The 14,545-nt window shown below is 34.3% G+C and overlaps 1 long non-coding RNA gene across 1 annotated transcript; it reads right to left on the reverse strand.

Moving 5' to 3' along the window:
- Positions 1–2,719: 2,719 nt before the first annotated feature.
- On the reverse strand, positions 2,720–13,753 carry LOC136716911 (uncharacterized). The gene is made up of 2 exons (XR_010805164.1): positions 13,006–13,753; positions 2,720–6,629 (listed from the first exon to the last, which is right to left on the reverse strand). It is a non-coding gene; the product is annotated as an uncharacterized LOC136716911 (long non-coding RNA).
- Positions 13,754–14,545: the final 792 nt, after the last annotated feature.

A 14,545-nucleotide genomic window follows, 5' to 3' on the forward strand; every position in this document is an offset into this window, starting at 1 on the left:
AGAAAACATATCTGCATATCAGTGCTGTGTTTACTTAAGTATTATTCAAATTACTTTTTAAAAACAGACCTTTTTTTTTGTTTGTTTCAGTGTAAAAGTAAAGGTATTATTGAAAATGCTCATCCTTGTAATATTTAGCCTGCTGTTGTGTATTTTATGCTGTAGACTAGCAGGTTAAGTTATGAAAAAACTGTACCTTCAGATGGCCCACTTTGAGAGAGAAATTTCAACACAGTATGTACCCTTTCACTTTCCTTAACCACCAAGGTTGTCTGCACAGAGAGGCCATTTTGAAAGCCAATTAGTTCAAAGTTGTGTGGTTGCTGCCTTGTTTAGTCTGAGCAGCAATGTGGTGTTAACCACTAGAAAATGTGGAGATGAAAATCAATCACCAGAAAAAAATGAAAACAAAATGATGTACACATACATATCTAACTGTGTGGCTGCTCTGAAATCTGGATACCAAATACAATCATTTTATTATTTTGTGAATAATATTTTGTAACAGAATTTGTTGAAGCATGTGAGAGACAGCTGAAATGTTTCACTGGCAACTGAAGTGAATGACTTTGAAATGTTCTCTTTCTATAACAGACTTATAACAAACAGAAATGGTATCCAATTCTGTGCAGATGCAAAATTGCATTGTTTCTTTATTGGCCCTGAGTCTTTTGAATAGGTGCCAGTTATTTTTCATATCACTCTTCCATAAGACACACTTGCTCTGTGTCACAGTAGTCAGTATTTATTGATTTAGCTCGGTTTGAGATGGGTGGTTTCTATATACTGGACATACATATATTAGCAGGCTGAGCTGTTATAAATGTATGTATTCTTCAAGCTCAATCCAACCTTTTTTATCTTCACAAAACATCAGTAATTAACAGGGTGTGAGTCCTGTGGGTTATCATTATTAATTATTTTTTTCCGAAGCTTTTATGTCAGGTGAACTATAAAATGTTACATAGTGCAAAAGTCATATGATGTAGACTTGTTGAACAAAGAACATAGAATACAACATGATGCAATAAATTGTATAGAAAGCAAAGTACAGGACATGATACAGCAATTATAGTATTATTGCAATACAGTGGAGTTGGACAGGTGAACAAGTTGTGGAAGTTAAATTTAAAAAAGGGACTTTAAAGGCAATTTAAAGTAGGGCTGTATTGAAGATACCGGTTATAGTTTGGTCTGCATCTTACCTTCATAAAGAGATTGACTACATTTCTTTGAAGATTTCATTTCCGCTATAAAATCTATGAAGATTATTGTAATAAACCCATTTTGGAGACGAACACAGTACAGTCCTGCCAAATATGTTAAATTGTTCTACTCTAGGTATTTCACAGATTCCCATCTTCCCATCTTGTGTTTTTTTTAGTTTTTTTTTATTGTGTACAAATGTTACAGTATATTAACAAATCAACACATTTACACACACTTGATAGAAAGAACTGTTTTGCCCTTGTGGGAAGAACATGCCTAGATAGTCCTCTTTGATGAATCATATATACATAGTGAGGGAAGATCAGAAAAAGAAATGAAATCAAATGGTTACTTTAACTATAAAGAGCATGCTTATATAGAGGAGCTTCTGCATTACAAGTCCTGGAGATGCTATTAGTAGTTTTTTTTTTTTTCCTTTTCTCTTGCTCCCACAACCCCCCTCTCATAGCTCTTACTGTATCAATTAGTGAAAAACGCATGCTTAGCTTACACATACTAATTGATTATTTTTTAAAAAGAACAAAATGCTTAAATATCAGCCCCTTGGCCACACTCAAGGATGTGATAATAAATCGCCTTTTGAAGCATAATGAGGATTTAAAAAAACTAAATTGGCTCTGGGAATTCTTTATTTAATTCCTTTTAATTGAGGCTGACTTTTGAAGGATTTACCCAACTGCAAAATGAAAAGGGAGTTGTTGTTTTTTTCCACGTCGTGTCAACAAAGATCAGTAGAAGACAACAGCATTTCGATCTAAATAAATCAATGGTATGGCCAGAAACAACAACAAAAACCACACGTTATTATTCGTATTTTCTTTCTCATTATTCCTAAAAGATTTTTCGTTTCAAAATACTGGTATATTACATGTGGTCACCAAATAGCATTACTGCTCATTGTTCTTGTTCTAAGGATTTTGAAAGGCAAGAGTATGTTTTGGATTTTGTTTTCATCAGAGCATTAGCAGTAAAAGTGTACAGCGTGAAACTGAAATTCATAAGAACATTTTTGTGTGTGTCCACTTGGGTGGGAGGGTAATATATCACTTTATTGGCTGCCTCTTATTGATTTTTAAGTTGGTGGATATGGTGTGTGGGGGGGTGTTTGTTTCTAGTGTTAATGAGTTAATGCTAAACTATGGTCTATTTATATTGTAAAAGAAAAAAGACCATAAAGACATTAATATATGCCATATACCATAAAGACATATATATATAATCTTTGTGTCCCTTTGACATTTGCCCTCTCTTTTTAAGATATAATAATATTATAGTGACTTTTGTGTGGAGAACAAGTGTTGTATTTGAGAATTGTTGCTCTGTTCCTTGTGAGTTCTCGTATGTTATTATCAGTCATAGCTCCAGCTGTAATCCAATTATGAGGGCCATGATTGGAATGTGCTAACTGAGACGTTTCTTCTGGAAAGTTAGAGACAAATGGAAGTTCAGAAAGTACAGTATTTTATGAACCCACAACACCCAGTGCACATGACTTGTACCAAAAAAACACTTTATTTGAGATCTCATAATACAGTAGGGGATAAAAAAGAAAGCGTACTAGTTTTCCTTCAGTTTATTTTTCATATTCACAAAATAATTCAGCATGTTGAACAAACTCAATTTAGTGAAATATATAAAATGGTTTACTTCTCTAAACCTCTGTATATTTACAAACATCACTTTATAAAAATGAATTATCATATCATATCATATCATAATCACATTCCATTCACAGGAAGATTATTTTTTAATTCCCTGGTGTCAAAATGCAATGTAATCAAAAATTATACATATATAAATACATTGGTCAATGGCTTGTTAAGTAGCTATTTTGTTTTTTACTGCTATAATCTCACATTTCACAGCTAAGGTAAATGGCAAATCATAAAAATTAATTAATTAACAAACACATCATCATTTAATGTTTTACCATGCCTGAGAACTTTAATCCATGATTTTTAAATGCATTTTCTTTGGTCCATCTATTTTGCAGTACTATTTTATTAACCCAATGTTTTGCCTTACCACTTGAATTGGGTCTCTCTCCTATAGTCTACAGTCAAGATCAAATCCAAACCTCTACCCCATGCCAGATCTAAACCCACCAAATCCCAAAACCTATGTGTTCCATTGAGTCAATGCAAGAAACCTCTGGCAAACAGGAAGCTGCCACGACGTACTGGGTTTGGAAATGGTCAGGGGCCCAGATGAATTCCTTCATATCTCCTGCAATGTCTTCTTTCTCCTCCTCTTCTGCGTGTTGTACTGGGGGCTCAGATTCGTGCCTGTTCGGAGACAATGTCCATCTGCAAGGACATCCCCTTGAAGGACATCCACTTCCTTCAGTGATAATACAGGTCCCTGGAACATGATTTGCTTCCTTGTGTTAAAGGACCATCTGACCATCTAGTGTCTTCAAGAGGTCTTCTGACCTGGAGGAAAGTCTAGCTTGGAATGCAGACAGCGAATGCTAGTTTAACCTGAATCTCTGTCTCAAATTCAACTGTCTAACACTTGCCCTTCAGTTAAGGAAGTCTGAATTTAGGAGGCTCTGTGCCAAAAACAAAGACATTGATCAATTCCAGAAAGGTGTTAAAAGACAATAAACGGTGCACCAGGCATAATGCGTGTTTTGAATCATTATAACATTACTTTTGTATTTATTTTTATTTGGAAAGGAACATCGTTTGAATTTGGTGTTTTTATCGAACGGCAGTGCCACACTAAATTACAAAAATTATAAACATTTCCTATTTCCTGCAGCCAATGACTTGCAAGCTTCATTTTCTTTTCTTTTTTTCATTTCATTATAACAATACTTACTAGTGGCTCACAGGGACTAACAATGCGTGGAAACTTCCCTATTGGGTATGTTTGAGGGGGTTAAAATACACGAAGGTTTGTCAGAGTGCCTTTATGAGTGACTGTCAGACACATCTGATGTCTTCCAAAGAGGGTGGTATTCTTAGAAGACCATGCAATGCCCAGATTGATGCTGTTCCATTGAACTGAATGCTTTTGTACGTGGCTACAGATAGTTATCATTTTATTTCTGTTAAATCAAATTGATCGGAGCATCCACCTCTCTTTATTTCCTGAGAATATTTCCCTAGGCTTCTTACACAGCGTTTGACAGACATTCCAGTTTATGTTTTCTGTTCCCAGTTGATCCCTATGCACATTCGATGATGCTTAAGTCAAGATTTCCTTTCAGAAATAAAATACATGGTTCATATATTATAGATTTAAGAATTCAACTTTTCTATTCTATATTTAGTAATGTGTGGCTCAGTCTGTACAGTGTATGAATATTTACATGTAAAATATTCCTTGGTGTTTTATTATTCCGCTGGAGGGAGGGGTCTGTGTGTTTATTAGTTTAAACACTCAAACATTCTTGCAAACACTATTTTGCCTCTAACCATTTAGTTCTTCCGGCAAAACATTACAAGCATTTTTACAGTTTTATAATCCAATGTATCCAAACACGGAAGAAAATCATATTCAGGTGTTTGTGTGTATGTATAATATGTAGTAATTCGCCATGTATACTTTTTCATCAATATATATCACCCTTACAATAATAAATTCTATTAAATAAACGCTTAACAAAACGTGTTCCTTATTTGGCTTACAGAGGTCAGTAACTTTTATTTGCTTAATAAACATAAAGACCGTTAAGTACATACCAACATCTCACAGAATATGTTCCATATCTAGATATCTAAGCTGCTATTTAGTGTGACTGAAAATTATACTAAAACTAGCTGTAGCCTAGTGTTATTTACTTTGGATTTGGCATTGTAATGTTAAAACAAGCATAAACTTATGGGGCTCAACAATGACATCTCAAGATAAAAACAAACAATGCTAAAGTTCCTTTAAAGACTCCCTCTATAAAGAGATATATTTAGCACGCAGATTCTGAAAAATAACTAAGTAATTGTATGCAAAATAAGATTCTTACAAAAGTTCTGTTTTTTTCTGTCACATCAATTTCAGTGTCTTGTATTTATTTAATAAATTGAAGTTTGTTGTTGTCACTGTCTTTGTCTAGTCCCTGAAGTATTCCAATCACATTTATTCTGCAATGTGGACAACTCATTCATTGCAAAGGGATTTCTTTACTTTGATACTTCACAATTCATTTGAATCATCCCACTCCTTATTTGACAATATGCAGTAATTACCTGGTATCTTTTAAAGCTGAAATTATGTGAAATTTCTGACAACAAAGGGAAATACATACTGAACGAAAAATAAAAATAAAGAATAAATAATAATCAGTGTCCACCCATTATTAAATCTTTATTAAGATTTTACAGTACAAATGTTCTGGATTGCATTAAATAAAGCCCAATGCAAACTGTGTGTGTATAAGAAACTGGGACATATCTGTCAGTGCTTTGGAATTTCTTTCAGTCTGTGTATGATTGTTGAACTGATGGTTGTCTGACAGATTAATTTTATTTTTTCTTTGAAGGTTAGTTCCTGAAACGTAGTAGGAATGTAGAATGCATCACTACAAAGTGTTAACTTCCCAGATTCATCAATTCTATCAAATAGACTATTTTCTATTTCTTAATATTACAAATGTCTTCCTAATTACAATATATATATATATATATATATATATATATATATATATATATATAATAATTTAATCTTTTAAATGATTACTTCATGACATTGTTTACTTTTGGCAGGCTACTTCCTTGTAGTATGGCATTCTGCACTTCTGCAAAGTAACTGAGGATAGTATATAAGCAATCCTCACAACTGTCACCAGTATTAATGAAGTTGTACTCCTTAAAATATCGGCTGAAATGATTTGTTGACAGTCTCACTAGAAGAATCATAAATAATGGTAGGAAGGCCATATAATACATAAGTGCTCCATTATATAAACTACTTTAGAGATATTTTGAAAGAAAATGGCACAAACCTTCTCAAAGGTCTTATGATTGCCTATTAAGAACATTTTAAATGCCTTTGCTTTCATCTCCGTTATTTGTTTGTCATCATGACTAATTTTCATTTAGCGCTTCTGGATGTTGTCCCTGCACTGAAATGCATCAGGCCGCAGAGTCTTAACAATCACAATTTCACTTTGGCTCTGAGACTCACACACAGGCCCCTGCAGAAGCAATGTTTACAGAGCTTGTTTTTCTAGAGACAACCAAATCATTCAAAAGTACACTTTGGGATGCAAAGATTTTGCAAAAGCTACTTAGGGATATGAAAAACAAATAGGGGAACTGGAATATAAGTAATGCTACGTAGTAATTTTCAATGAGGCTGCTGGCAGGGTTTTCCAGTTCCAACACCTTGCATGACCCTGTGTACATCTGACGATAGGGTCGGTTGTCTCCAGACCTCCAGACCTCCCTCACCTTGAACTGCATATGAAGAAAAGTGAGTTTAACCAATGAGGGATATTTGTATGGAAAAATCTTAAGCTGTTTGTATTGCAGGCCTAACTAGGCAAATAAAAAAATGTAATGACCAAGATTCAGACTGCACACTAATAATATAGCATCTTTATATTTCTTTATTTATTATATTATTATTTTATTTTTTAAGGCATGTTTTTGGTTTGATTGCTTTTCTACATCATTCTATTGTTTTTAATAAATTGCATGAAACTTGTTCATATTTTTGGTCATTCAGAAATGCATAACAAATGCTGAGGGGACCTTTTAATTTGCAAAAAGATTGCAAGAGAGAAGTGAACTTATTAAATGTGCGGTCTTTTGAATTTCAAGATTCTGAGCACATTGCATTAATTCAGAACATCAACATAAGTAAGATTCTAATTATTGTATATTTCATAACTCTGTCGTAAATGTTATTTATTAACCCACTCTTAGGTTCCACCCAACTCATCTGATTATTATTATTTAAAATTCTGGTGGAGTAACTTTAATATTGTTAATATAATGTTTGTATGATTTTGTTGGCCTATTGTAACTTCACAATACATACTTGTTTTTTCCTTGGTACAGTGACACGAACAATTACATTCAAATGTTACCATGTATTCTAGTGTTCAGTCTGGGAATTGTGTTTTGCTGACTGATATAACAAAAGAATATGGCCTTGGGGATTCTCATTACAGTTTTAAATTCATGTAAAATTTAAAATTCCAGGTATTAGGCCTATAGGTAAATATCCTAGCCTTCCTCTCCCGAACATCAGACAAGCCACTAAATGAATATTATATTTATGTGTGTATGTAAGAATTTGTTAGGAAATATATTTGTGTATGTGTAGATTTGTATCTTATATTTTTACTGTAGATTTGCACTTCTATGTATAAAACGTTTAACACAGAGACACACAGATAGATAGATAGAAGTTGTATAAATGTATATTTTGTTCCGTGATGGTAAAACTTGAATGAATTATTCATATTGTATTAACTTAAATGCTCCAAAGGCTTACAAAATCTAAGAGATTGATAAATAACTTTTGCCATTATGGTGCAATAAAGCAAGAGTTTGGAGAGAAATAAGGAAAGAAAAAAAATAAAGGAAAGGATACAATTGTATCAGTTAACTTTCTATGCGCAGTAATGAAACATCTGTTTGGGGGTGGGGGGTGCATTTGGCTCCATTCTCTGAGGAATAAGCAATAAGCAAAGTCATGCATTTGGGATTCAGGTCATTTATAGCACTTTATAATAGTTAAACGTAAAAAGAAGGCTACATTGATACACCTTTACTGGGATCATGTTGACAAAAGCAGAAGTATGAAATACATTTTTAATCGCTTTCGGCAAATGCTATTAATTACAAATGCAAATTCATTACACATACACTTGCAATGTATATATTAACTGTAAGTGAATGCTGTCGTTTTGGTTGTTTTGTTTTCGCGAAAAAGGTGTGCAAATTGCCCGAAATTAAAATGGAGTATTTTTTTATCGCTTTATCGCAGTCTTCTACCAATAAGTTGTACGGCAGGTTTCATTGTAGGGAAGTTCAGTTTTCCTCTGGCTGAAAAATAAGAATAAAATAACAAATTCTATTTCGTTTTTACTATATAATATATATTGAACACCCTATACTGAATATTAAAGATTAATATTGGAAAGATGTATTGTATGTCAATAGATAGTACCACCTCAATCCAGATGCATTGCTATTTATATTTAATGTATTTGTACAATTCAGTCACAGACGCACTGGAACTGAACTGGGAAGATCTCATATTTTACAAAAGCAGCATGAGCTCCAAACAGTAAATAATATTTTGCAATTATTATTATTAATAATAATAGTGTTGTTGTTATCCGCAACTGAATTAAACTTAAGTGTGACGTAATTAATGATATATTCAATGCGACGCAGCGCTTCGAGGTTGAATTTTCAAAATAATAATCTATGTAATAATCACACACACACACACACATATATATATATATATATACTCATGCATATATAATTATATGGGCGCATGTAGCTATTAATTTTTTTAAATAAAAGTATGCTATTCTTTAAGTACGTATGTTTGTTTTAATGATGTCACACAATATCCATGTGTGCGAACGTGTAACTGTAATAAACACACAGCCACCCTGTGCCTTTAAAGCCCTTAGTCTGATAAATGATGAGTGACAGAAAGAGGGTCACTATATTACCTCAAACTTCCCCCAATTACCCCTAATGATGTGGGGAGAAACAGCCTGTACCCCTGACCCGCTTCTCCGCAATACAACTCACATATTGGCCGGATTGCTTGCCCAACAAACCCACATGATCTTGCGTTTCTTCTCTCTGTGGTTTAAAATGATGTGAAAATAAAAATGCATGGGTGATGCCATAGACAGCAAACTGTAATTCCGTGTTCATATAATAACCTTTCAGTCCATGTCGTTCGCCACCGCAACTCTACATCTTACCAGTGCTTTCCTTATTGTATTAGTTATTACTTAGACATGCAGTGAAAAATATCATATTTGAGCGACTGTATGTATGTAAATATGTATGTATGTGTGTTTATTTATGTATAAAGACTATATCTCGATAAATAGATAGAAAATCACTCACGTATATACTTTTTTTTCTTTCTATTATCTATGAAGAAAACAGTGACCTGAAATCTTTGCTTATGCAAGTAGCGGCTGTGAAATAAAATAAGCCCATCAATTTGGTCATTTAAAAGTGAACTAAATAATTCTTTGGAATCGTCATCACTGCAAATGTTAGTAATAACGCTGTTGTTTTTGTCGGGATCGATGAGATATTTTACAATACGTTTAAACATATAAAGCGCAACACCTTCGGCAGGAATTGAGGAAGTTTTGATTGATTTGCATTGATGGTGAGTTTGCCTGTCCTTTAATTAATTCATGCACGTAAATGCGTTACTACTAATAATTAACATAATCCTAATAACAACACCACCAATAATACATATTAACAACAGATTACTAAATAATACATGTGTCACACAATAAAAAGTGAAAGCATTGTATGCTTCCTCTTTTTTAAAAAGGTATAAAAATAAACGCGTCTTTTCCCTTTACTTCAAGTCGACTCCTACTCTGGCATATAATGTATAATAATAATAATAATAATAATAATAATAATAATATGTTCACTTTAACAACTATTAACATGGTGTGCAGCCCAGGATAAGCAACCTGTAAGTATTGTGCTCCCAATTGGTACTAATTGGATTTCGGGGTTAGCCCGGGTTTGGGGAGGTAATGCGCTCATAATTACAATAAAACACTTTTTAATGACCCTCATTAACTTATCCTTTTGTTATTCATTTAATGAAAAACTGAGTGAATTCCGAGCTGTACGGTGAAACCTTTTTTTTTTTTTTTAATTATTGTTAATTGTAAGTGATACAGTTAAACTCCAAGCTTTTACATTTAAGCAGCGTTAATAAATACGGCTATGTATTCTTAAAACATGCACATAGTTATCATTTCACAATTGACATGCAATCCACATAGGATGCGCCGGATATTGTGACACGAAATATGTACCAAACACGGTATGATAATTATAATGATTTGTAAAAAACCTTCAATGTGAAAGGAAATTATGTTTACATACTCAGGCGCCTATATTTGTTAGAATATTATAGTTACTAAAGGATGATCCATAAAATACCAAAACATATCAAAAATATGTTTGCTTAATGTCCGTCTCAACAACAACAACAATAATAATAATAATAATAATACATTATTATTATTATAGACAAATTAACATTATATGTCCTTTAATGATGATGAAGATGATAATAGTAATAATAATATTCAAGTTAGCATATTATAATTAAGAGAGTAACTCAGACATTGTTCGGAATGTGAAACTGCTTTGCAAGGCGGTGAAGAGGCCGATCCGCCAGATGGCGCTATAGGGCCGCATATTTCAACAGTGATTATAGGGGTTTCAAAGACAAGAATCCCACAGTATTGTCAACAGAGCCATAGTTAGCCTTTTTGTATTTCCCCCTCTTCTATAGCCTAGTATGAGACTCCTGGTAGAAAAAGCGAGACTTTGGAGCTCAAGAATTGACAGTCAATCGCGAAACTTCTACAAGTATTTGAGTTACTCGATCCACTGTCAGGGACCCCAGCCCCGTTTCAGCAGGGGTCAAGAAAAGTTCACCCTGATGAGGTAACACTGGCGCCCGGAGATGTGAGGACTGTCCACTATAATAACAGCCATGAGTACATACACACACACACACACATACATGCATGCATACAGTTCGAAATGTACAAACTTCGTTGATGGTTTATTTATTTTGATGTGGATTAGCTGAAATGTTTTTGTGTTGTTTAATTCAGAAATAAGCTTAATACTTTGAAATGTCTTCCGTTTTATAAATCGGCGTTACGAGTGGGACAAAAAATATAATCTGGACTAATTATTTTTTAGCAAACCCGAGAAATAAGCCGTATGAAGATAATTTCGGATCATTATAGAAATGACTCCGAAATGAGAAATATAAGTTACAACCCGGAAATTAAAATAAAAGTTTTTTTTTGTTTTGTTTTTTAATCAACGCCCATTATACATCCTTTAAAAAGTGATCTGAGTGCATTTCGGATTGACTACAGCAGTAGTGTTTACACTATCTCACACCATCAAACAAAGTCACACAAGATTAGAGACGATGTTAGTTCTGTCTGTGCTGAAGCGTCAATGGTTTCGATGTAAATACAGACACTAAGATGAGTTATTTAAATGTTTCCTAAAACGATAGGTATTCCAGGAAAATGTGCAAATAGATCTATACCTTTAGCTATGTAATTGTGTGTGTGCTGTAGGTGCACATGGTGAGATTAGTGTGTATTTGAAATGTTTCTGAATTGGATAGTGTGTTGTGGCGCACTTGTAGGATGTGACAGGAGGGGATCTTTAGCCTGGTGATGGTCTTGGTTGTGTTTGATTTGAAATGGATCCTCTGCCCTTAATGAATCCCCCCACACAGCTGGACAGGTCCCCCTCGGACACCGAGAGCCCCGACCCTAAACTGACCCCAACTGGACACCACCAGAGGACATGTTACCGCCTGTTAAAGTCATCTTCAGCACAGTGGCATGGGGATGGAGTTGCACTTCCACACCAACACGGATTTGTATTTGCATGATCGCTTCTTGCTATAAAGGTTCACCTTAGGGATGAGGTAGTTTATAGATCTACAAACTAGTTAATAACAGGTGTGGATGAAGAAAAGAAGGTCGTTAGGTATTTATAGCTCGCAAAACTAATTAAATTATATATATATATATATATATATAATTTATAAATATTGTTAAACATTGATGCATACATACATACATACAATTTTAAATCCTATATTTGTGAGTGTACATTTTACGAGTTAAGCAATGCATTACTCTATCTATCTATTTTATATTCACCGACATAAGCTTTTCACGTATATTTGCAAATCAACTGGTAAATTAGTCAAGACGAAGACAGGTTAAATTATATTAATATAATAATACTAATACTAGTAACAATAGTTTTGTAAACAATACCACTTCCAATCAAGTATCACAAAACTGATACAGTTTTATGAGTTTTTAAATTAGGATTTTAAACTATGGTTCAAATTCAAAATTCAAAACGGATAAGTAAACTTCTTTGTCCAGATTAGATCAAAATGTACAGGCATTCGGCGATATTTATATGACAATTATATTTGATTTTATGTCGTGTTATGTACTGTAAATATTATGTAAATAATAACATTAAGATTATAAGAACAACGTATGTTCCTAAAAATTGCCCTACATTACTATCCGTATATGCGATTAGCAGAAAATCCGAAGTAATTTAAAAAGCCGAATCAAACTCTAAACTGAATTGTATACATATGCATCTTAAAATCAATTGCGAAACGTGTACATCGCAAAACAATTAAACTGTTTTCCATGTTGCATGCATCATGCACACATAATACATAATTTTATATGTGTTACCGATGAGGAACGTTTAGTGGATCAATTGTTTTGTTTCCAAATTCACTATATAAAAGCAGTCATAGTAATAATAATAATAATAATAATAATATATACATATATGAAATCTAGATGTTTAAAAATTAAATTGTTAGGCATCTCCATTGTATTAAATTATTATTATTAATAATAATACTACTGCTAATAATAATAATAATAATAATAATAATAATAATACAAATCAAAGAAAACTTTCACTAACTTTTGACTCTTCAGTTTCTCTATCCCGAGTTACGGCAGATCCACTCTAAACAAAGGAGGCAGGATTATTCACTTACCAGTGTTGTCCGGGAAAGTGAGGCGTTGGGACACAAGACACAGGAGCTCAGGAGCATTTCTGAGCTGCAGGTCTCTTAATGGAGGCCTGATCTTCAAAAGCTGGCTGCCTCTGCTATTATAAACAGTGTAACAGTGTGTGAAAGTGTCTGAGAGACTGCCATGCCGCTGTGCTGCATTGCCCTGCTCAGTTCCTTCACAGGCTATAGATACACGCTGAAGTGTCCACTGCCGTTTGTCAGCCCTACAGTAGTACTTTTCCAGGCAGGGGCTGCTCCCCCCTCCTCCCCAACAAACATAATTGTGGTTATGATGCCTCATTTAATCAAACTGTTTAATTGCTATCACTAGGATCATCCCGACTACTCCAGCATTTTTTTTGTTTTGTTTTGGGGAGTTTATTGACCTTACAGCCTCCTCCTCCCCATTCCCAGAATATATGTGACCAAATGCATAGGATGCGTGTTTAATTTCATTCCAGATCAAATATGCCATGCAGATACATATTTAACAATGTATGTGAAAAGCCATCAATATGCGATGATGTCATATGCACAACAGGGTTCATTATCACTGATGAGGCTAAATATGAGAAGGGATAGATGGCCTGGTTTGGGTTTTGTGCGCAAAGGAGCGTGAACGAGGGAGGAAAAAAGGCCAAAGCAACAGCAATCGATGGCAGGACCATCGCTCCTCCTCTAAACTTCAAGCGCTCCCATGATTGATGATCTCAGGGAGCTTTGATAATTGACTACTCTGAGGCAAGGCATGGGTTTGTATCCAGGGAGAGGATTGGACGAAAGAAACATACAAAATTACTTTTCCTACGCAAGGTTTTTTTTTTTTTTTTTTTTTTCCCCTTCTTCTTTTTCTTTTTTCTTTTTTGGAAAAGTTCATTCTGCGCTCAAGGGGGTGCGCCATATCGCTTAATTTGCTAAATAACCCCTTCGTAATTAGCAGCACCATTAGCAGGCATTAGCGAGTTAATTCTTCAGCACACAGACGGCGACCACAACAACGAGAGCAGGCGAGCGCAAGCCCCATAAATTAAATCCAAACCGGCTAGAGATAGATGCGCCAAAAAAAGTGTGTCAGGTAGCTACAGTCGCAAGCACCCCCCCAACATGGCTAAACTGCAATTTCTTGAGAGGACCCAGAATAAAATGACTTAGAAATTAAAATAATTAATTAAAACACAAAAATGTATCAGCACCGAGACACTTTGCAAACATATCCCCAACTGAGTTTGAAACAGAAATACATAAATGTCCCAAAGCACGCGATTATGGTCTAAAATCCACAAACGCGGTTCAACAATAATAGCAATACATATCAAATATATATATGTGTGTGTCCGTGCGTATGCAAACTTTATAACTTACTTTATAACAGCGTTGCAACAGCAGGCCTGCGTTTGCGATGTTGCACAGAAAAAAAGCATTTAGCACATATTATGTTGGCAGGATTTCACATGCATAATTCTTTTTTCTCCTACCCCCCCCCCCCCACTTCCAGGTTTGATTCTTGTTATCGGTGAGGAAT

Source organism: Amia ocellicauda, chromosome 21, assembly GCF_036373705.1.
Source record: "Amia ocellicauda isolate fAmiCal2 chromosome 21, fAmiCal2.hap1, whole genome shotgun sequence".
NCBI lineage: Eukaryota > Metazoa > Chordata > Actinopteri > Amiiformes > Amiidae > Amia > Amia ocellicauda.